Source organism: Hemicordylus capensis, chromosome 1, assembly GCF_027244095.1.
Source record: "Hemicordylus capensis ecotype Gifberg chromosome 1, rHemCap1.1.pri, whole genome shotgun sequence".
Lineage (NCBI taxonomy): Eukaryota > Metazoa > Chordata > Lepidosauria > Squamata > Cordylidae > Hemicordylus > Hemicordylus capensis.
In genome coordinates this window covers 17195315-17217289 of record NC_069657.1, presented here as the reverse complement: position 1 = coordinate 17217289, position 21975 = coordinate 17195315, and the positions used below count along the sequence as shown (strand labels likewise).

Genomic DNA, 21975 nt, shown 5'->3' with positions numbered 1-21975 from the left:
TCTCTGGACTGCTAGCCTTTGTTCTGTTACTTCTGTATCTGGATGCTTCTCTTTCCAAATTTGCTACGTTCTTTTTAAATAACCTCTTCTAGTTGGACTAGACTAGTAGGACTAGTCATTCATTCATTTATTCATTCATTTATTTATTTGATTTCTATACCACCCTTCCAAAAATGGCTCAGGGTGGTTTATACAGAGAAATAACAAACAAATAAGATGGCTCCCTGTCCCCAAAGGGCTCACATTCTAAAAAGAAACATAAGATAGACACCAGCAACTAGTGATGAGCCTGGACTGTTCCGGAGGTCATTCTACAGGCCTCTGGACCGGTCTGGACATGGGCGGTTCGGGGTTCGGGTGATTCGCGGTGGGGGGTTCCTTTAAGAGCGGGGGGAAGGTGTACTTACCCCTACCGCCGCTTTCCCCTTCCGGCGCCCATAGTTCTGTTAATAATTGTTAATAATAATAATAATAATAATAATAATAATAATAATTCTGTTAATAATTGTTTTGCTGCTGCTGCTGGCTATGCTGCAAATGCTTCAATAAGCCTTTTGCGCGCGCGCACATTGTGCGCGCTTCACGTCTCCGCGGCGTGTGTGCGTGCACACGCACGTCACGGAGACGTGAAATGCGCGCACAACAGGCTTATTGAAGCCTTTTGCATCATAGCCAGCAGCAGCAGCAAAACGGAAGAAGGGGCGGCAGGGAGGTATCCTGCCGCCCCAATTATTAACAGAACTACGGGCGCCAGAGGGGGAAAGCGGTAAGTAAACCCTCCCCCCGCTCTTAAAGGAACCCCCCCACCCCAGTGCTGGACTGTAGTTCCGCGGTTCCATGCACATCCCTATCAGCAACAGTCACTGGAGGTCCTGTGCTGGGGGTGGAGAGGGCCAGTTACTCTCCCCCTGCTAAATAAAGAGAATCGCCACGTTAAAAGGTGCCTCTTTGCCCAGTTAGCAGGGGTTAACTAACTGTTCCCTCTTTGGCATCTCCAAGGGCTGAGAGAAACTCCTGCCTGCAACCTTGGAGAAGCCGCTGCCAGTCTGCGCAGACAATACTGAGCTAGATGGACCAATGGTCTGACTCAGTATATGGCAGCTTCCGATGTTCTTATGCTGCATATATCCAGCTGCCCTTTGGCAATCTTTGCCAGTGCCTCCAACTTTGTTTTTTACTCACACGCAGCCAGGAAACGTGAGTGCACGCAGCTCCCGAAACTGCTAGAGCACTCGCCCTACTCAGTTAATGATCACAGACTGCCTTAATGTCTGAATGGGGCTTCACACTAACTCAGCACTGCTTTGGGTTGTCAAGGGTATCCCTTCGACCCTCTCTGACACTTCTCCTGCTCCATTAGCATTTTTTTTGCTTCTGGTGTCACTTCTTGAAGCCCAGAAGAACTCTCTAGCAGGACGGTTTATATGGTGCAAGAATCCTTGCCACACTGCCTGTTGCGCACCCAGAAACAAACTGCAGTCTTTGTCACTTGCAGCTAAGCTGGAGAGATATTTTTAACTGCTCAGGGCCCCAGTTCATGGAAACAGACATCCCTGTCATACCTTGCTGCCGCCCATTCTCATTTCCTCCTGTCTTTTGTACTTCCTGTCCTTGTATGAGTAAGAAAGCATAGTACCAGCTCAAAACAAGGGAATCTTTGAAGCTTCTTAAGGGCAAACGGGTTAATTGTGCCATCAGCTTTCATGGGCCAAAGTGGCCGGCTTCCACAAATGCGTGTGAAGCTGGTAGAGCTCCCACTTTGTGGCATTTGACTAAGTGGGCCCTAGTCCAGGGATCCTCAAAGCTAGGTCTTCAGATATTGCTGGGCTGCAATTTGCATCATCTCCAGCCACAATGGCCAAAGGGGATGATGGGAGTTGTAGTCTCACAACATCTGGGGACCCAAGTTTCAGAATCCTGGCTCTAGTCCACAAAAGCTGATGCCACAATAACTCGGTTCGTCTTTTTATTCACCTTACATGAATAAAAAGCATTACCTGGAGGTTTTACAGACAGGGCTTTCCCCCTGATCCACTCCTGATTGGAGTGTTCCAGTCCACATTTTCACGGGATTTAACCTGACCTCCCTGTGGGCTATCAGGGACCAGGACAGACAGGGTTTTGTTTTTCTCCCAAGGGAGGCTGTGAATTCTGGCTTAGCCCATGTTAAAAATCCTCTGTTTCCAGCAGCCTTTGGGCTTCTACTTTCTCTGAAGGTGTTGATGGAGGTGCTGATGGTTATGCAAAGGAAGTGCTGATGGCTATGTGAATGGTCCATCTAATCCCTCAAATTAAAATGCCTCGAATCTGCTGCGAAGCAGATTCGCTCTTCAGATATGAGAGTCATAGAGCCATGTGTGAAAAACCTCCAGGTTCAGGGAAATCGAAGGCTTGCAAAATCTGCTTTGGTTTTCAATCAATCTCCAAGGCCCACCAACTGAGTGAAGTACAAAACAGCAGCTCGAGGGTGGAGCCAGATTCAAAAAGGGGCGGAGCCAATTATCTACTGCACCCTATGCAGTGGAATGAGTTCAATATTGTGAAAGAAAAGTAAAATGGCTGCACTTATGCCAAGCAGCCATCTGTGTAAAATACTGGACTGCGCACGCGTCAATTTGAAGGCTAAGCAAGTCGGACGGAGACGGATAGAAAATACAAATGTGATTGTTTGCCAGATGCTTAACATGCGAGAAAGGCTGAAACAAGCAACTAAAGAGAATGTGGGCATGATTGACTGACCTTCAAGAGAGCCCTTAAAACCCATCTGTTTGGCCTGGCCTTTTAGGGTTTTTAATTAGTTTTAATTGTTTTAATGCTAACCTGGTTTTCAAGGTTTTAATTGTTCTGATAGTTTAATTGTTTTTAAGATGTTTTTAAATTGGTGTTCATATTTATATTTCTGTTTTAATTGTTATTGGTTTTAATTGTAAACCGCCCTGAGCCATTTCGGAAGGGCGGTATAAAAATCGAATGAATGAATGAATGAATGAATGAATGAATAAATAAGGATAGGCCCAGGTGGCTAAAGGAGGCCTGAGACATTGGAAAGATAGTTTGAAGCTGATGGCACTTAACCAATTAACATTCCTGTACAACCACAGTAATGATGGCGTAAATGAGCTTGCTTACCTGCTACTGTAAGTTTTAACTAAGTTTTGTGTTCTGGGTCTTTCCTCGGAACCCTGGTTCTGAGGTCACGCCTTCTTGATCAAGAATAAAACTTCCTTATCTTGCGACCTTTGCCTGGATTAATTGGACCCCCACTAGGCAACGAACAAAAGGGGACTGTTTAGTTCCATGAAATATGTATTTATTATTTATTTATTTATTATTAAAACTTTTATACCGCCCTTCCAAAAGGCTCCGGGCGGTTTACATTAAAAAACCATTAAAATCAATTAATCATAATAATAATTAACAATTAAAAACATCATAAAACAACAATTAAATATTCAGAACTATTTAAAAACAAGTTTTAAAAAGCTGAAAAAGCCTGGTTGAAGAGGTGTGTTTTCAGGTGTTTTCTGAAAATTGCAAGAGATGGGGAGGATCGTATCTCAGCAGGGAGCACATTCCACAATCTCGGGGCAGCAGCCGAGAAGGCCCGTCTCTGTGTAGCCACCAAACGAGTTGGTGGCAACTGGAGACGGACCTCCTCAAGTGACCTCAACGGCTGGTGGGGCTCATAGCGAAGAAGACGCTCTCTTAAATACCTGGGGCCTAAGCCGTTTAGGGCTTTATAAATTATTACTAGCACTTTGTATTTTGCCCAGAAACCTATTGGCAGCCAGTGTAACTCCATCAACAAAGGAGTAATGTGGTCTCTCCGAGAAGACCCAGAGACCAAACTGGCTGCCGCATTCTGAACCAACTGAAGTTTCCAGACTACGTACAAAGGCAGCCCCGCATAGAGCGCATTACAGAAGTCCAGTCTGGAGGTTACCAACAAATGTACCACTGTTTTGAGGTCATTGATCTCAAGAAACGGGTGCAGCTATACAAGCGCGTCTGAGTTACTATACGTTGAGGATAACCACAAAAATGCCTCCATGACTCAATTAAGATTCAGAATAGATAACGGCTTACATATGGCACAATCCATAGATTAAAGCAATATACATGCACCCTGCTGTGACCTTAACAAAAGCACCCCTGCACTGGTTCCTAATGAGAGCGACATCAGAACAGCTACGATGCTGAGCTTGGTGGCTAGGAGAAGCCTTGCTTCCACAACCACGCGTGGGCCTTCTTTTGAGTAGACTGCAGCAGCGTGCATGCTTATCGCTCAGATCTACAGTAGAGTACGCAATATTTGAGTGTGGTGTTTGTCTGCTTGTTTATTGTTGATCTTTCATTCAAACCCCAAAGTGATCAGTGGTGTGCTTTTGGTTGATTACAGACTGTGGTATTATATGTGGAAGGAGGAGGAGGTAGAGGCTGTCTGAATTATACGTCTTATATCTTTTGAGGCTGTATAAGTGTGGAGACAATTGCACTGAATTGTAATGAGTTCAGATTACAGACTGAATTCCATCCCAATTAGGAGGCAGGTTGTCACAGTCTCTGTTGGGCTACAACCGAACCTTCAACAGCGTCATCACTGTACTTCAGAAATGGCACCATAGCGATGGCTTGCTAAATGTGTCTACATCGCTTCTCGGCCTTTTGGCTATGATCAGGCTTGTTAATCAACCAGACTCTAACTCCCGAATGGAGACAGACTATGCCCCCTGCGTCTGACGTCAGAAGTAGGGGGTGGGGTGAACAGGGCTGCCACCACGGCCGGACACAGGTCACTGGTGGTCTGGCTCCGTGCCTGTTCCTGCCCATCCCCAGCGCCCCCCAGGCAGAAAGAATTCTGCTCCCCCTGCAAGTTGCCCTGTGTCTGCAGAAGCGAGGGGTACTAAGGGCTAGGACTGGCAACGACATTTCAGAAAAGGGAATTGAAAGTGAAATTCAGAGTTCCTCCCATGACAGACAATCTAAGAACTTTCAAGGGAAGCCAAGCACTTTCCTTTGAAAGTAATGACATGTCTCATGGGGATCCTGCACACCCCTGCTAAGGACGTGGATAGCTGCACCACACAGGCCCAGGTTTCCAGGGTCCTTGGCAAACTGTCCTCCACAGAGTGCCAAGACAGCTGCTCTACCACCACATAGGAACATAGGAAGCTGCCATATACTGAATCAGACCATTGGCCTATCTAGCTCAGTATTGTCTTCACAGACTGGCAGTGGCTTCTCCAAGGTTGCAGGCAGGAATCTCTCTCAGCCCTATCTTGGAGATGCCAGGGAAGGAACTTGGAGCCAGGAAGGGAACTTGAAACCTTGTGCTCTTCCCAGAGTGGCTCCATCCCCTGAGGGGAATATCTTCCAGTGCTCACACTTCTAGTCTCCCTTTCATATGCAATCAGGGAGGACCCTGCTTAGCTAAAGGGACAAGTCATGCTTGCTACCCACCACCACCACCCAAAGGCTGTGGGCACAGAAGGACGTAGCAAACAGCAGTGGTTCGGGCCTTCAGCAGCTGCCCAATGATGCTGACCTCTTGCGTAAGGCAGCCAACTCTGACAGCTGTTCTTGGGGACTTTTCTTCCCCAATATTCCACTCCCACCCACCAATATTTTTCACAGTATGAAGCCATTAAACTCGACAAAATTGCTTTCAAGAGTCACCTGGAGATTCATGATGATGGTTTCTGGAGGCTCCAGGCCAGTCCTGAAGGGCTGGCCACTCTACCTTTGCGCCAACCCTGGCATCACTTCCATCCATGCAAGGATACTGGACAGAAGTTAAATGAGAGAGGAAGCGAGAACAACCCTGAGCATTCAAAGAGAGAAGCCTGGTTGGGATATCATTGTAAGGCTGTAATTGTGTACAGTGTCTACAGCGGGGTTGGGAGTCCTGCCCCAGCCCTGTGATTCACCCCCTGCAGTACGAAGTGGCGATCATCTGAGGAGGCGAATGCCCGTATCCGTGATGGTGAGGCTGGGGTATCCCAGCTTCCCAGTCACTGAAATGCTGGACATCATGGATACGCATTTGCCTCTTCAGACGAATGCCGCTATAACAGTGAGCAGCGTGCTACCAGGGCTGAGTGACAGGGCTAGGCCGAGACCTCCGGCCCTGCTTTTTCAATAATGCCTGAATAAGGACTTTTGTCCTGGCATTGTCAAATGGCTCTACCTCCTCTATCTTGCCCCTCCACTCTCCTTCTTTCATGTGTGTGGCCTTTCTAGTTGGGCAGGGCCTGTGTCTCATTTTTTTGATGAACTGAACTGCTATTGGAGATAAATTTTCTCTGAAAAGCAGGATAAAATGATAACCAATCACAGCATCAATCACTTAGATGGCTTCCACCTCTGTGGCCGTGTTCGGATATCATGGGAAACCTGAGGCAAACTCACCTCAGGTTGGCCCGTGTCATCTGAATAGTCAGAGCCACGGTTCTGGGACTCAACTGCAGCTCCGATTCACACCCCTAGCTTCCTGATGACCCCTTGGATGTAAGTAAGGTTAACTTACCAAACGGAGGGTCCGGGGGCTGGGTTGTGTCATCTGGGCAACTCCTCCAGCTGCTTGGACTTCATTGGCTGGTGCGGCTTTCCGACTTGGTTCCTGGAAAGCCCACACAGCCAGTTCCCACCACCTTCCAGGCTCGGTGAGTGCAGCTGCGGCTTGTCTGGGAGTGTATTGGGGAATGGGGAAGAGAGCCGTGGGTTCACTGAACCCATGGTTCATGACAATGTCCGAATGGGCCCATTATCTTGGGAGTTGTAGTCTGGCAAGGAGACTGAGCATTCTGTTAAAAACCTCCACCTACCCTCACAGAACTACAGTTCCCATCCTGGTCAGAAGGGATGCCTATGCAGCCAGTTTTCAGGCTGTAGTGTTGCTAGGTCATACCAGGGACAATCTGGATTTTCTTGTGACTTCCCCTGGTCAATTGCTATTTCTATTTGACCTTTTGGGGAAGCATTCAGGCTGATTGTTGCTGAGAAGGTGCTAGATTCACCATTTTTCAAGTTTTTGCCATGGCTGAGTGGATTGACGCACTATGGTTGCTGTTCCCAGAGAAAAGCAAATCGATTGGGGGTGTGGGTGGAACAGTGGGATGGAGTGGATATGGAACCATTTCCCAGCTCATCACTAATCTGCTTCTAATTGTCCTTCCTCCCCCAACCCCCACCGCATATTTCCTCTCACAGAATTCCATACCTGAAATGTAATCATTGGGTTTTTGTGTGCAACATGTAGTTAGGCTTTGGGTGGGATGGCGGATGCACCTTCACCCTGAACACACAAAGGCATAAGATGTCCCTACTCTGTTGCCCACACCTCCCTTTCACCTGCCTTGCCAGCCATAATATCTTTGCCTATCCAGATAGCAATTGTTCCTGCATGCATTTCATTTGTAGATATTCCGTGATAAGCACTACAAGACACATTCTGAGACAAAACATTCTGTTAAATATCCTGAAGGTTCCCCCCCCCAAAAAAAAGAAAACTCATAACCCTCAGTTTACTAACACATGATGGCATAGCAAGAGCGGAGGGGGACGGTGTTCAATGGGTGAAAATGGGTACTCCTCCGGTAGCACGCATCCCCTGCTCACCACCAGCAGCTCTTTAGGAATATCGGAAGGTGCCATATATACATAAATTTATCTATCTATCTATCTATCTATCTATCTATCTATCTATCTATCAGATTTATCCGGTTGTGGAGAGGGCTGATCAAAATGTTTCCCATCATTCTATCAAACCAATTCAATGACTAAAAGTTGCAGACGACCCACCCACTCCCATACTTCACAGAAGCAATATAGGTAGGGGAGGGCCCCTCCTGTTCTCCTCTCTCCCCGGTGGTCCTTCAGAGTGAGGGAGATAATGAAGAAAATAGGGTGGGTTGGAGCTGGGCCCCCCCCGAGGTCTTTGAACCCATCTGCTCAATTATAGCTACACTTCTGCCCCACGAGGGACCATAAGATACTGAACCAAGAAGGAAACCACACAATCTAGTGATATTGTGAGATAAGGCAGGCCGAGGAAATCTGCAGCCATGCCAGGAAGCAGGTGGCAAAACAAAGTACAGTAAAACAGGGGTTCAGCCAGAGGAAGATCTCTCTGAAGAATGAAGAAAGGTAATGCATAATTGCTTAATGGATAGAGCAGGAGTTATCAGCCTTGGCTGCCCAGGTGCTGTTGGGCTACAACTCCCATAATCCCCAGGCACAACAGCCAAGGCGTCCTCCTTGACTCCTTGCTCTAGAAGAACATAGGAACAAAGGAAGATGCCTTATACTGACTTAGGCCCTTGGTCCATCTAGCTTAGTACTGTCTACACTGACTGGCAGCAGCTTCTCCAAGCTTCCAGGGAGGAGTTTCCCCAGCCCTACCTGGAGATGGCAGGGATTGAACCCGGGACTTTCTGAGTACAAAGCAGATGCTCTTCCACTGAGTTATGGCCCCACTCCCTAAGGTGAATATCTTAAGAACATAAGAACAGCCCTTCTGGATCAGGCCCAAGAAGGCCCATCTAGTCCAGCATCCTGTTTCATACAGTGACCCACCAGATGCCACTGGAAACCTACAGGCAGGAGTTGAGCGGATGCCCTCTCTCCTGCTGTTACTCCCCTGCACCTGGTACTCTGAGGCATCCTGCCTTTGTGGCTGGAGGTGGCCTATAGCCCTCTGACTAGTAGCTGCTGAAAGACCTCTCCTCCATGAAGTGATCCAAACCCCTCTTAAAGCCATCAAGGTTGTTGGCTGTCACCACTTCTTGTAGCAGAGAATTCCACAAGTTGATTATGCGTTGTGTGAAAAAGTACTTCCGTTTGCTGGTCCTGGCAATCAATTTCAGGGGATGACCCCTGGTTCTAGTGTTATGTGAGAGGGAGAAGAATTTCTCTCTATCCACTTTCTCCACACCATGCATGATTTTATAGACCTCTATCATGTCTCCCTGCAGTGGTCTTTTTTCTAAACTAAATACCCCCAGGTGTTCCAACCTTGCCTCATAAGAAAGGTTCTCTAGGCACCTGATCATCTTGGTTGCCCTCTTCTGCACCTTTTCCAGTTCTAGAATGTCCTTTTTTAGATGTGGTGACCAGAATTGTACAGAGTACTCCAGGTGTGGCTGCACCATAGTTTTGTATAAGGGCATTATAATATTAGCAGTTTTATTTTCAATCCCCTTCCTAATGATCTCTAGCATGGAATTGGCCTTTTTCACAGCTGTCGCATATTGAGTCGATACTTCCAACGAGCTGTCCACCATGACCCCAAGATCCCTCTCCTGGTCAGTCACTGACAGCTCAGATCCCGTCAGCGTATACTTGAAGTTGGGGTTTTTCGTCCTAATGCATCACTTTACACTTGCCAACACTGAACCACATTTGCCTTTTGTTGCCCACTCCCCCAGTTTGGAGAGATCCTTTTTGAGCTCCTCACAATCCGTTTTGGATTTCACTACCTAAAAGAGTTTGGTATCATTTGCAAATATGGCCACCTTGCTGCTTACCCCTACTTCTAGATCATTTATGAATAAATTAAAAAGCACCGGTCCCAGTACAGATCCCTGGGGGACCCCACTTCTTACTTCCCTCCATTGTGAAAACTCTCCATTTATCCCCACCCTCTGTTTCCTGTCCAACCAGTTAGCAATCCACACATGTACTTGTCCCCTTTCCCATGACTGCTAAGTTTCCTCAAGAGTCTTTGATGAGGAACTTTGTCGAAAGCTTTTTGGAAGTCCAGGTATACTATGTCAACTGGATCACCTTGATCCACACACTTGTTTGCACTTATAGCAGACAGTGCTCACATGAAGTCACCTATCCAAAGGCAAACCAAGGCAGCCCCTGCTTAACAAAGGGGGCAATTCATGCTCGCTAGCACAAGATTAGCTCTTCTCCTTCTAATGCAGGGGTTTTCAATCTTGGGTCTGCAGATGTTGTTGGTCTGCAATTCCCAATGGCCAAAGGCCAACCAATGGGGAAACACTGAAATTTTCAATCCTCCACCTCTACTGTGAAATAGCATAGTCCAGCAATAGATACTTCATAGACACTATTGACTGCATGTGCACGAGTTTGGGATGGAAAGCACCCCAGACCACAGCCTCAGATAACCCACCAGATTCCAAACCAGTTCCTCCGTCAACAACAGAGATTCTGCCTTGGCTCCACTCCTGATCTGCTGGATTCTACCCTGTCCCTTCTTCTGTTTTTTCCAGATTTCTGCATGTCACCCTGGCTGTGCTCTCACTTCCCACTATGCGGTCCAAGCTGTGTTTCCTGTCCCCACTCAGGAAACGAGGTTAAAACAAAGAGAAAAGAAATCACCACGTTTACTTTTTAAAATACAATCAGAATATGGTTTCCTCCTTCAAGGTGCTCCACCTTCTTACATGGAAGGCTTGCGGAGACAATTCCGAATCACTGCAGTCACCAGATGTTGGAGATGGAGTTCCAGTGCATTGACCATTTGTACCAACTATTCTAATGACCACTAGTGGCATTGGGAGTAGAGGTAGTTAGTGAGGGTCCCCTTACCTGTCCCTGCTTTGCCTCTACTCTATGACCCCTGCCTTGACTCCTCGGGTATTTCCTGCAGCGAGTCAGTCCTTCTTCCTTTCTCCTTGGAGAGCAGATGGGAGCATCTCTCTCTCTCTCTCCTCTCCTCTTCACCATGTAGCTCATAGTTAGGATAGGCCTTTCCCATCTCAAATGTACTTAACCTAATGGATCCTATTTACTTTATACTGCACTACAATCTCCATGCATGTTCTTGACTAACTGCAACAATAAGGCTCTGCACTACTTCGTAACTGGAGTGAGCAGCTTCCTCTTGCTGCTTTGCTAAGCAATCACAAATTACAACACCAGATGGGTGGCTTTTTATAAGCCTAGAAATGCATCTCCTACCGTTATTTGACAAGGAAAATAAATACTTTTTTTTTTTTAAAAGGAGGTTCATGGAATCACAGTAAGCAACGGTGTGTGTGTGTGTGTGTGTGTGTGTGTAAAGAGAGAAGGTAGCAGCAGATGTTGCCAAACAATCCTTGAAGTATCGGGGAAGTTCACATGATGGGCATTTGGGCTGGAGAAGCCTCCTAACCTGACTTGGGAGCTGTGGGTGCTCCCATTTGCTGATCATGTGTGAGTTAAAAACAAGGTCGGAGGCTGGGAGCTTCCTGATCTGGGAGGAGAGCTGGTCTTGCGGTAGCAAGCATGAGTTGCCCCCTTTGCTAAGCAGGGTCTGCCCTGGTTGCATACGAATGGGAGACATGTGTGAGCACTATATTCCCATTAGGGGATGGGGTCGCTCTGGGAAGAGCATCTACAGGCTTGAATGCAGAAGGTTCCAGGTTCCCTCCCTGGGATCTCCAATAAGACTGAGAGAGACTCCTGCCTGCAGCCTTGGAGAAGCAGCTGCCAGTCTGTGTATTTATTTATTTATTTATTTTACATTTTATATCCTGCTCTTCCTCCAAGGAGCCCAGAGCGGTGTACTACATACTTAAGTTTCTCCTCACAACAACCCTGTGAAGTAGGTTAGGCTGAGAGAGAAGTGACTGGCCCAGAGTCACACAGCAAGTATCATGGCTGAATGGGGATTTGAACTCGAGTCTCCTCGATCCTAGTCCAGCACTCTAATCACTACACCACGCTGGCTCTTATAATAAAGGTAAAGTGTACTGTCAAGTCGATTTCGACTTCTGGCTCAGAGCCCTGTGGTTTTCTTTGGTAGAATACAGGAGGGGTTTACAATTGCCTCCTTCTGCGCAGTATGAGATGATGCCTTTCAGCATCTTCCTGTATCACTGCTGCCTGATATAGTTCCAGTGGGGATTCAAACCAGCAACCTTGTGCTTGTTAGTCAAGCATTTCCCCACTGCGCCACTTAAAGTGTAGAGACAATACTGAGCTAGATGGACCAAGGGTCTGACTTGGTATAAGGCAGCTTCCTATGTTCATATGCTTGTGAGCTAAGCCCCATCTGGGTAGGATGAGCGTACCCTACCCAGATTCTGTCCCCAGCTTCAAAACGAGGAAGGAAGAAAAATCATCCGACCCAGCTGGGGCTTAGTTCACGATCAAGCTCCCAGCCTCAGACCTTGTTTTTAACTGACAGATGATCGGCATACGGGAGTGGGCACAGCTTCAGAATTAGGGTAGGAGACATCTTCAACCTTCATGTGAATTGCCCTATTACCTTCCAAATACGAGTTGTGATTTTTAGTGGGGAAAACCCTAAAGTGCATTTGGTCCTGCTAACTGAGAAAAGGGGCGCTTTTTAGAAGTGGTGATCCTCTTTTTTTATCATGGGGAGAGCAACTGGCCCTATCTATCCCCAGCACAGCATCCCTCCAGTGGCTGCTTCTGGTGTCTGTCTTATGTTTCTTTTTTAGATCGTGAGCCCTTTGGCACAAGGAGCCAATTTTTAAATTTATTAATATATAGGTAAACCACTTAGGGAACTTTGGTTGAAAAGCGGCATATAAATATTTGTCATATTCATCATATTTGCCCCATTTAGAGGTCATTTCCATGTCTTTCTTATGGTCATAAGGGTCTAACTCTCCAAAGGCTGCTATGTTCAGAATGTCAGCATTTAGAACCCCCCCAAATGGTGGTCACCATTCAGATCCTGCCCTCCAGTAGGCTAATCACTGTAGCTCCCGGGGTTCTCTGCCTGCCTACCAAATCAGCAAATCAGCAAAACCAATCCACCAAATCAGCAAAACAGAAAGACCTCATTCCCACCTGAGGTGGGCAGTCTGGTGTTAGCCAGATGGATGCTACAGGCAGCTGTTAGCAGTATTAAGTTATAAATTTGTTGAATAAAAGCTAGATATCTTCCATACTAGAAGCTTAGTCTAGAATTGGCATCAATTGCTTTCTTATTTTAGGGAGGATCTGGACCATGGCTGAATGTATAGAACAGGGGTAGGCAACCTTGGTTCTCCTGCTATTTTGAACTACAACTCTCACCATACCTAGCCACAATAAGTTGTGGCTGGGGGTGATGGTGGTTGTAGGTCAACAACAGCTGGAGAACCAAGATTGCCTACGCTGGTATGGAAAGATCTTGGCCATGGGAACAGGCATTGTTGGAGAATCTATATATTTATTTCTCCTAGGCGTACCTGTCGCTAATCCCATGTGTGGCAGCTCTCGCGAGAGTTCACGAGCAGCTGTGGGACTAGCAACGGGGAGAGGGAGAAAACAGCCTCTGGGATGAAGAGGTGGTGGCGGCGGCAGGCTGGCCTGGCCTCCAGGATGAGGAGGCAGCCCAGCCAGAAGGATGAGGAGGTGGCGGTGGGCTGGCCCAGCTGCCGGGAGGAGGGGACGGGACAGCTTGAAAGCTCGTCAGAAACCACGGCCAGGCCGGGAGGGTGGGGGGAGGAGCAAGTCGGGTGGGCTGGCAAAGGTGCAGATACTCTGTGCCCGGCCCAGCTAGTAAAGTATTATATTCAGTGTAGACTGTGCAAAGGGGTGCCTTTTAAAGTAGCGCTACTCTTATATTTAGCAGGGGGAGAACAATTATTCCCATCCAGCTCCAGTACAGCACCCCTTTAGTGGCTGTTGCTTGTTTCTTTTTAGGTTATGAGCTGTTTGGAGACAGGGAATAATCGTATCTTTTTAAAACCCTCATCCTGATTTTGGGGTGGATTCCCACCCCCAGCTGCATAAAGGTGCCTTAACAGGCAAACTACGGCACCCCCCAGCTAGGCCCTTGTTGTCAAACTCTTACCTGGCACACGAGATAGCCACAAGAATGGCCCCTCACCAGTTTTGATATTTATGTTATTAATAAAAATATGATCCAGGGTAGAAAAATACTCCAAAATGAATGGGCTTTCTATGGTGGGGTGGTTTTTGTCCCATTCCCATCATAAGTCACTTGGGAGGGGAAAAAACCCCCCAGAAATGAATGGAATTGATATGAGCATTCACAGATGGCGATTTTACTTTCCTTCCCCATGGAAGGGCAGGTGTGCATTCACATTTCATCCAGATTTACATCAAAGTCGCTGTGAGTTATCAGGGAGCACTCTATATATGATTCAGATTTTTCAGTGTGCATTGGAGCTTAGCCTGATTTGTGTCTAGGGTTAAAAAAAAAAATCCTCTTTTTGCATCTTTTTGTGTATGTTGTGTAGATTCGCCCTAGGATACCCCTCTCCCGTTTTTAAACTAACATTTTAAGCCCACTCTCTAGAAATGCTCTATTGTGGGGAAGTTTCCATCCCATTCCCTTTATAAGTTGAATGTTTTAGTAATCTCTGAATGTTTTAAATTTTTAATTGCTGTTTAAATTTTTTAATTGCTGTAATTTTAATTGTTATTTAATAGTTGGTTTTATTCTTTTTCTATGGTGTGATTTTTTGTTTTTGTTTAGGTAAACTGCCTAGAGCCTTTGGAGTCAGGTGGTATATAAATTAAATAAATCAATAAATCAATGAGGCTATTCACACACGCGTCCGCTAGCCCGATTTCGCCCCATCGTGTGGACCACCAGGCTCGGCTGTGAGCCCGGTAGTTCCTAGGCGGGTAACCCGCCGAAGTACCCCTGCCCTAAAACCAGGTTTGCGGTGCGAGCGCTCTGCAAACCTGGTTTTAAAGATCGCGAGTAGCCGTGGCTCAGCTCCACGCTGTGGTTACTCACGAGTAGACCCCCAGGAGGGGAGGCGAAAAGCGCTTGTGCAGGGCATACTGGAGCTTTCAGGGGCCGTGTGACCCCCGAGCTCCCCAGCCCCTGCCGGCTCCGTCACGGAGCTGGCAATCGTGTGGGCGGCTGATCCGGCTGCCCAGGGCTCCCTCCCTGCTCGTATGTGGGGAGAGTGAGCTTAGCCCGCTCTCCTCGCGCACCCTCCAAAACCGGGTCTCACTGATCGAGAGACCTGGCTCAAAAAATTGCCCCAGAAACAAATGGGCTTTCTATGATGGTGTGGTATCTATCCCATGCCCATCTTAAGCTTTTTGGAATGGGAGTGGACACCCTGTTTCGCTTTGGAAACTTCAGTTTGGTTTCCCCAGATGATGATAGTTTCTCAAAACTAGTCTGTGCTCTCAAATTAGGGCAAATGAAACCAGCCCCTCCCACAACGTCAGACCTAGTGTTTGGAACAAGTAAGGCATTCAGAAACATCTGACTTCACAGAAGCAGGGATTTTAGGCCGCAGAACTAAGCCAGAAGAATCACAGCAGCAGCAACCGCCACCGCCACCACATGTCAGCTTCAGTAAGCCTGGCATCAGTGATTCTGCAGAACATCTCTGGTCATCTGCAGAACATCTCTGGTATTTCCCCATTTATCTTGCTGGGACACAGCCCAGAAGTGGTGGGGTTGGAGCTTGGTTCCAGGTGAGGAGAGCAAGAAGATGTAGAGGTGGGATGTGGGACACTGAACAGTCTGCTGTACCTCACTCACCTGCCAGTGAAGGTACCAAGAAAATGGGTTACATGAGAAGCAGAAATGGCAAGACGTGGTCTATTATTCGTCCACTGCACAGTGCTGAGGTGGGGTCTGCGAGGAGAGGCCAGAACAAGAGAAGTTTAGTCCAGCAGGAGGAGGCAGTGAATGAAGCAACTCCCTCCCCTGCAATGAGAGAGAGAGAGAGAGAGAGAGAGAGAGAGAGAGAGAGAAAGAGGGAGAGACTATTGTGAACCCAGAGGGAGGACGCCAACTACAGCCTGAAGTCCTGCCAGTCAGAGTAGTCAATGCTGCTCTAGATGGACCAATGGTCCGGCTCAGTAAGAGCAGCTTCCTATGTTCTGATGGAAGTACCTTGACCTAACAGAACTGAAAGTGTATCTTAGCCTGCTAGTCCTGGCTGGTATGTTTCATGCCAATCAGGCAGCACTGCAGGGACTGTGGGCAGTATATTTGGGGCCTTCCTATTTCTGTGCCACGATGCAGCTGAAATGATTGAAGGACATTACAAGTAATTTAAGGTACAATGACAAAGCTGCATGACAGGAGAGAAGAGTGATTGCCAAGCTGGCTACCATTAAACGTATCTGGACCCTTTTTTGTGCAGAAGCAGCAGCACAGCGACATTCCTGGGTCTGAGCAGCAGTTGATGAGAAGCTGTTAGGTTTCTGAGATGCTGTCCCTTCTGGCAACCCAATCCAAGAAAGCCAAAGAAGTACAGTTTGAAATTATGGTGGTGCTGTGATGCAGAAACATCCTACCCACTGATAGGAGATGTTTACCTTGGGAAACATCTGCAACAAAGACAAGTAGGCCTGCAAGTCATGCAGCAATGTGTACAGCCATGGAACAACACTTGGGGCCACTTGCTGAAATGCATGTACAGGGTGATTCAGATGAGCATCCCTCTCATGTGGTTAAAGGATGTGCCAAGAACACATTGGCGCATCCACCAGTGACATCAGGGCAAGTGCATTCTTGCTACAGACCTGATGTTCTCACGTGTGCAGGGCAATATTCATCTGAACCTGCCCTCATAGAATTGTGGGGTGGGATAACTTTCCCAAGCAGTAATATAGCTGGCAGATGCTCTCCTGAGCAAGGGGTTGATCTGTGTAGGCACTATGAAACACAAGAAGTCCGAGATGCAACTACATTCACAAAGGAAAGCCCTGACAAGTGTGTTTGACTTGGATGGACAGAAAATGTCCGCATTGTGTGTACCCAGGAAATTTGTGTCCTAAGAACAGCCCTGCTGGATCAGGCTGAAGGCCTGTCTACAGTAGTCCAGTATCCTGTTTTACACAGTGGCCCACCAGATGCCTCTGGAAAGTCCACAGGCAAGAGCTGAGGGCATGCTCTGTCTCCTGCTGTTGCTCCCATGCAACTGGTATTTAGCGGCATCTAGCCATTGATAGACCTGTCAGCTGTCCAGGACAGCTGACAAGAAACCAAGCCAAAAATCTGATCATTGTGGGTAACTGGCTTGTAGAATGCTTTTGATAAGTCCCAGATTGTCTTTAGGTCAATCACAGCATGACCCTTTTACTGAAATGCTGAGAATGGAGCTGTTGAACTATGGATCCTCTTTAGTGTGGATTTGAAGTGCTCATTTTTCTTAGCAGAGAACTCATGTTCTCAGTGAGTTGTGCATGGCACAGGGTGCCATCCTTGGGATAATGGGGTCACTGCTGTACTGACCTGGAGTGAAATGTTAAATTATTGTGGGCTCTATGGCCTGAAAAAGTTGGGAGGCATCCAATGTAACCAATGGGACTACTTGGGAGTAGGAAGTTCTACTGGTATGTAAAAAAATTGATGACTTCGGATGGTTAAATGTAAATTTCTTTGAGAACATTTTTGTCGAAAAGCAGAATATTATATTATATTATAATGATGATGATGATGATGTTAATTTTGTTGCTTGTTGATTGCAGAAAAGCAATACCTCAGCAGTACTATGGGCCCTAGAGTTGAAGCAACCCAACTGGCAGACATATGTTAAGAAAAGCAGGTACAGTACCTGTTCAGTGAGCACAGTTTCAGTAAGTACAACTGGATAGGTTGTGGAAGGGATGAGTATTCTTAGCAGCTCTCTAAGACCAGTACAGCCAGATTCTCAACTGTGTGATGAGGCCAGGGTCTCTCTATAGAGGCACTAAGGGTTTTCATGGGAGGTAGTGGTCTCTACTCAGATCCTGCCCTCCAATAGGCCAATGACTGTAGCTCTGGGAGTTCTGTGCCTGCCTACCACTGCTGATTGACTAGGTCTAGAGCCAATGGAGCAAATTATATATTTTTTTCCTTCTGGGCTTACTGGCATTTTTACTTTCTGTTTTATTTCCCTCAGTGGCCTGACTGCAATGGCCCAAGTAGCCATGTTCATTCTCTTTGCCTGGTGCCTGTAGGTTGCTGGCTTAGAAAATGCTGGTTTCCAGTGCCTCAGAGCACATGGTGAGTTCTTTCCACTTTCTACATTTGAAAAATGGAAGCATTCCTAAATAATCTGCTCTTCTGCCCCAGTTATTTGTGGCCTATAAAAAACAAAGAGCCCACTTGGCCAGCTAGACTGGCCATTCTTCCTCATCATAGATCAGCAGGGAGCAAAAGTTGTTCAGTGCCTCCAGAAGATAGCAAGTAGGACAGTATTCTTCATTGTAAGGCCTGTGGCCCAGTGGTGGCCCCCTATCAAAACTTAAGTTGCAGCTCCCTGACTAATTGAGCTCATTCACACAATCTAAAACTGTGTTCTACCTGGGTTTGGGAGCTGTGTGTGCTCCTAATTTTCAGTTGTGTGGAAGCAAGTTAAGAGGACAACCTGGGTAGAAACCTGGGAAGCAAGCTAGTAGGAAAAGCTACCCAGAAAATGAAGTAGGACGTCTCTAGACCTAAATCTTCATAGTAATAAATTCTTGACAGGAAGTGCCAAGTAGCTAACACCCAAATTAAACAACACAGAAAATATATAAAGCAGCTGTGACTTGGAAAGGGAATAGTGGGGCGTTAACTTACAAAACAGAGAAATGAGCAATCAGTCAACAAGGAAGAAGGTTCATGCAAAGCATGTGCTCTGCTGCTGAAGTGGGACCCCTCCATAGTAAAGAAGAGAAATCTAGAAACCCTTAACACCATGCTGACATTGCGGTGCTGCCTGCAGGAGTCCTTAGCTGAGTGGCAGTGAACAAAGGTGTGTCAACTCTTGCCTCTGAAGAGGGTGGACGAAAGCAAATGGATTTTCTCCCCCACCACAACAAGGAGTGAGTGGACAAAATCAAACGATTGACCCTTCAGGTATGACATAGAGAGCAGGTGATGAAAGACCATAGACCCTGAAAGAGCAGGAAGACACCTCATCTAATCGAAGGATACAAGGCAGGATTGTCTATTTGCCAAACTTCCGCACCAGGGCCTGATATGGGTGACCCAGTCAACTGTTTAGGGCATCAGGTGCAAGGGCGGTCACTGAGCATCATGAAAATGAGAACACTTCTATAAGATTAGAGGGAGCAAATGTGTTTTTATTGATCTGTGAGACAAATAAATTAAAATGCACAGATTCATGCCTGTCGCAGATCTGCATGCAGATGGCGCATCAGAGTTGCAGAAGGGGCTACAAAGGCAATTGAAAGCTGTTTGTTGGACAAATGGAGGGCGTGCCAAAGATATTCCTTGCCTGGCGTGCTATCGGATCTAGGGCCAGCCATGCTCTCCACCTTCAGGAAATGATCCCATGCCAAAGCAGGGAGAAACCTGTCACACAATTGTAAAGCACAGGGCTTTTCAAACTTGGGTCCTCAGATGTTGTTGGACTACAATGCTCATCAGCCCCAGCCACAGTGACCAAAGGCTGGGGATGAGAGTTGCAGTCCAACAACACCTGGGGACCCAAACTTGAGAAGCCCTGGTTTGATCTGACCACCTGACTTCACAAGTCAATAGAAGAGCAATTTATACACATAAAGCACCTACACATTATTACAGAGATATGGATGGGTCGTAAAACTTGAGCTTGAAAATGTCAGCATGTGTGAATCTACCCCCACCCCTGTCTACAGTCCTACTGTCTGGGTCTGGATTGTGCAGCACATCTTGCCGTGAAGAAGCACTGGCTGTGGGCAGGCAATTGTTTTTTAAGAGCGTACATAGTTGTCTGATAGAAACACCATTTCCTGTCAGATAGACCTCAGGTTTTTAAATCCTACTATCATTTCTGCCCAGAGAGATTGAAGAGGGTGGGTTTTTTGTTTTTTGTTTTGCATTACAAAACAAAACCAAATTTACACCTTGCTTTTCTATCAGTATTGACTCCCCGCAATGCGACTAACCAACTTTTATAAACCTAATTTAAAACAACAGCAACAAAAACTAGATGAAAGAACTCCTCTCCAACAAAACATGTGCTCGTCCGCTGAAGTTTTTAAAGCATTACAACATGCGCAGAACCTGCTCGACAGAGGGGGATTTATTGATCATCACCAGGATTGATGCTTCTCTCATCGTCTTCAGCTCTGACAAGATAAGCAGACCCTGTCACCAACCTGCATGTCCTGCCGCATGGCCAATAGCATGTGCTTGCATGTCAATAATAAATGGAGAAAATACACACGCTAAAACAGAAGCAGCAGCCTACCTTTGGGAGGAAGCAGTCTCTGATTTCTAAAGCCCCTCGGAGATGTCTTTTCCAGAAGGGGTTGAAGGAGTAGTGGAATCCCCTGGCATTGACTGTGTCTCTCTCAGCCCATCTGAAACTGGAGCCAGGAAGTAACAGTCCATTGTGTCATTGGCTCACGCTTCAAACAAAGAAAAGGGAAAAACAACCAAAAACAAAAAACAAAAAACACCACACACAAAGAAACCCTCCGCTCTGCACAACTGGCTCAACTGTTTAACCACTACCCACTTAGCAGAGTGGTGGTTTTTTTTATTTTTAAAAAACCACTTAAGGGAAAAAAAAGAATCAGAGATCTGGAGGGGGCTACGAGCCATCTCGTCCAGCCTGTAATCAATGCAGGCAATCCACAGCAAGAGCATCACCCACAGACCACCAACCTCTGCTTCAGGACCTCTTGCAAGGGAGAGCTCACTCACTCCCCCCTTCCCTGCAATTAGTTCCATTGTCAAACTGCTCTTACTATTAAGAATTCAGCCAAAATCTACCTTCCTTTATGACTCAGGCTACTAGGTCTAGTCTTGCCCCATGGAGCTGTAGAAAACTTGCTCTCTTTAATACACAGGAACATAGGAAGCTGCCATATATTATCTGCCATTGCTATCTATATAGCAAATAGATAGACTGTAAAAGAAAACAGGGAGGGGTGGAGCTGGGGGCCCCTCAGGATCTCAGGGGCCCGGGTTCTTTGATCCCATCCGCTCAATTATAGCTACACCCCTTCCTGGGCCTGGTGAAGCACTACAACTGACAGCCCAAATACCACTCTCTGAGTTCAAGGAGGGGGTGATAATTTAGGAACATAGGAAGTGCCTTATTCCCAGTCAGAACATTGGTCTATCTAGCTCCGAGGTTGCAATCAGGAATCTCTTTCAGTCCTATCTTGGAGATGCCAGAGAGGGAACTTGAAACCTTCTGCTCTTCCCAGAGCGGCTTCATCCCCTGAGGGGAATATCTTACAGTGCTCACACATCAAGTCTCCCATCCATATGCAACCAGGGTGGACCCTGCTTAGCTAAGGGGACAAGTCATGCTTGCTACCACAAGACCAGCTCTCCTCCCCTGAGCCAGCTGGGGTGTTCGGTACCATGTGGGTGGACGAATGCTCATTGTGGTTTCTGGCAAAGTCAACACCCCTAGAGACAGAAAATAGGTGATCACATTGCGATACCTTCAGTAAGTTATCATGCTTTTATAGTCCTGGCCATAGGGCATGCAGTGACCAAATTTGCAATGACGCTTTAAAAGTTTGAAAAGTTTTCAAAACACAAAAACTACTATAAAACCTATCAAAGTTGTCAGAGGAATGTAAATGAAAATCAGCAGGGATGTCCTCCAAAGATTACTCCATGGAGAGAGTGCGACAATTTGTTCGTTGTAATCTAAACTCTGACCCTAACCCTTTCCTCTGTGCAAAAATGACTGATAACAAAGAAGGGGCAAAATACAAGGTGCTGCTTATAAACTATAGCAGCTTGGGCCCTGGGTATTTAAGAGAATGTCTTCTTTGTCATGAACCCCACCGCCCATTGAGATCATCAGGAGAGTTCTGCCTGCAGTTGCCACCGGCTTGTCTGGTCGCTACTCAGGGACGGGCCTTCTCTGCTGCTGCCCCGAAGTTTTGGAATGCGCTCCCTGCTGAAATAAGAGCCTCCCCATCATTGACAATGTCTAAAAAACCTTCAAAGACACATCTGTTCACCCAGACTGTTAATTAAATACCGCTTTAATAGCTTTAATATTGTTTTAAGGTTTTCAATTGTTGTAATGTTTTAACTTTTTGCTGTCATTTATTTTAACCAATGTTTTAATCTCTCGGTTGTCATTATTTGTTTTCACTAATGTTTCAACTTTTCTGTTA

General features: G+C 46.6%; 1 protein-coding gene across 3 annotated transcripts in view; it reads right to left on the bottom strand.

Annotated features, from left to right (window-relative positions):
- Positions 1-20182, bottom strand: part of GPR132 (G protein-coupled receptor 132) — a 33160-nt gene extending 12978 nt beyond the window's left edge. The window contains exons 1-3 of one of the 3 annotated variants that reach the window (XM_053283510.1): positions 6409-6493; positions 5677-5782; positions 3130-3263 (exon numbers count right to left, since the gene is read on the bottom strand). The gene's annotated coding sequence lies outside the window, so the exon portion shown is untranslated. Of the gene's footprint in view, positions 1-3129; positions 3264-5676; positions 5783-6408; positions 6494-20075 lie in introns of those variants that run through there. The other 2 variants (XM_053283511.1, XM_053283512.1) reach the window with 2 other exon arrangements.
- Between the last annotated feature and the right edge of the window lie 1793 nt (positions 20183-21975).